This window comes from Dama dama, chromosome 4, assembly GCF_033118175.1.
Source record: "Dama dama isolate Ldn47 chromosome 4, ASM3311817v1, whole genome shotgun sequence".
NCBI lineage: Eukaryota > Metazoa > Chordata > Mammalia > Artiodactyla > Cervidae > Dama > Dama dama.
In genome coordinates, this window is record NC_083684.1 from 57,209,100 (window position 1) to 57,211,882 (window position 2,783).

The following is a 2,783-nucleotide window of genomic DNA, read 5'->3' on the forward strand; positions in this document are numbered from 1 at the left end:
TGTGACCAGAGAACAGGGGGAGGTTTAAATGCAGGGTCTATACTTATAACTACTCTATGACTCTCCCCAGCTCTCCTCCACAGGGGTCAATGCAAACAGGTTTAGAATCTGTTCCTGAGAGATGAACAGAGGGGTGAGTATGGAGGCACTAGGTTCCCAGCTCTGGAGGTCATGCCAGGGCCTCAGACAAGCCTGGGGACATCTGCACTCTGGGTTTCCTGTCCCCTGGGGAAGGGTGGGCTCTGGGCCCGGTGATGTTCTCAGCCTCCCTCAGACCCACTCCCTCTGGGATGCATCAGAGTAGGGGTGGGGTCAGAGCCAGGGCTGCCTACATAATTTGCGGGGCTCAGTGCAAAATGAAAATATGGGGACCTGGTTCAAAGGGCAGGAAAGAGTGTAATGAAAGGTATTAAAGTAGAAATGCTGGGGATTTCCCTGGCAGTCCAGTCCAGACCCTGAGCTTCTACTGCAGGAGGTGTCATGGGTTCCATCCTTGATCTGGGAACTAAGATCCCACATGTCACACCGCATGGCCAAAGAAAAAAAATTGAAATAAATGCTACTTTCCTTTCTTTCTCCGTCTCTCCCAACCCCATATGTCATGTTCCCTTGGTCTAATGTCTAATGTCATGTTCCCTTGTGCACGGAATACTCATGGGACAAGCACAGACCCTCACAGGTGTCTAGAGACCCTGTCCCACAACTAAAGCATTCTGGTTGCTGGGTTTCCCTTCCACCAGTTGCCCGCTGCTGTGCCCCACCTGAGATGCCAGGAGGCACAAGTGTCTGACTCTCCTGTGGGGTCCCAGGCCCCTGCCGGGGCTGCTGGATGGCAGAGGTCACAGTGCAGGAGCGAGGAGGGGAAGGCAGACAGAACCTATCCCAGGGAGGCGGGAGATGACAGGTGTGGGACTTTGAGCCTAGGCCCCAGCCCCCCCAGATCAAGCTTCACGTCCCTTCAGACTTCACTTCCAAAATGCAAATTCAAATGCAAAATTAAGAATTTCCAGATGGCAATCGCAGATGATTAAATCCAAGAGAGCTCTTCTGAACGCAGGGAACTGTCAACCCCATGAGTCACATGCCTGGGAAGCTAGCCCCTGTAAGAAGACCCAGTTTGCAGACAGGCTGAGGGATGAAATAATCCAAAGATCCAGATATCTCATACCTGGAGGTAGAGGCCAAGGAACAGCTGGGGTCCCCAAAGGCCTGGGGTTTGGGTTGTTTGTATTCTGGGGCTTCAGGAGGACAACTGGATCCTTAAGGAATCCTGGGACAGGACACCCAGGACCGGAGGCGATGGGAACCAGAGGAATTGAATGCCTAGTTCCAGAGACGTTTAAGGGAAGAAAAGGCCTATTCCACACAGGGACAGCCTAAAGGGATCAAAGTTATACCTGGGGAGCCCAAGGGACTGTGGAAACCCATCAGGGATCAAGGAGAGCTTCCTGAAGGAGGGGACACCTTGTTGCTGTTGTTGTAGTTGTTTAGTCACTCAGTCGTGTCCGACTCTGCGTACCATGGACTGCAGCACACCAGGCTTCCCTGTCCTTCACCACCTCCTGGAGTTTGCTCAGACTCATGTCTATTGACTCTGTGATGCCATCTAACCATTTCATCCTGTCGCTCCCTCCTCCTCCCGCCTTCAATCTTTCCCAGCATCAGGGTCTTTTCCAAGGGGACACCTTGGGTGAGACCTAAAGGGCAAAAAGTTCTGTCTGTCCTGTTGACCACCACCCCATCCTCAGCATCTCTCTCATCAATTTATTCAACCATCAGACATTCCCTCAACACCTACTTTGCATATGGGCCCTTTGTGTGTCAAGGACTCAGTAGTGATGCAAACAGTCCAACCCCTGCCTCCTGGAGTCCCCGCCCAGCACATGAAACACACTCATCAGCATGGATGACCCAGAGTAGTCAAGGCTCCAGGGGGAAGGTGCAGGCAGAATGATCAGGGCTGGGACAGGAAGCCCTGAGGAAACATCTGACTCAGTCAGAAGAATCAAGGAAGGCTTCCTGGAGAAGGAACCATCTGAGTTATGACCTAAATGATGAGTAGGGTGGAGTGGGGAAAGGTGACTTAGCAAAGGGAGTATTGGGTATATTATTTACCAAGATTGAGAGATGAAAGGATAACTTTTTTTTTCCCTTTCATGGAATGAAATGTGCCCTATGGTGCTGGGAATACAGCTATGACCAGGACAGCCCTGGCTCTGCCTTCTTGGAGCTCCCAGTGTGTCGGGACATAGATCCATCACCAGTGATGACCCAGGATGTTCAGGAATGGACCCCGTGCGTGCGTGCCTGCTAAGTTGCTTCAGTCGTGTCCGACTCTGTGACCCAATAGACTGTAGCCCAGGGGAGCTCAAAGAAGAGGGTGTGTTTGATTCAGGTGGGGGAGTCAGGAAGGGTTTCCTGTAGGAGGTGACAATCCAACCAAGACACTAAGGAGATAGCTGGTTAAGGGAAGGGCAGAGGGAATAACATGTGCCAAGGTCTGGAAGGCAGGAGCCTAGGAATTCCTAGAAATTGCCAATAGCCCAGTCAGGGCCAAAAGGGTGGAAGCAGGCGGACCCACAAACTGAAAAAACAAAATTGCCACACGCCTCTCTACACCCACCCCCTGTTACCACCCAAGACTACGGGGTTGAAGAAGACCTCCATTCCTTAAGTGTAGAACCAGCTGAGGGATGGTTGGTTGTCTTGGGTACCCGTAACTCAGAAGCCTTGCCTAGCGGTCGAGGGGTTCCGTACGTCTGTGCTGGGAACCTCAGAAAAAC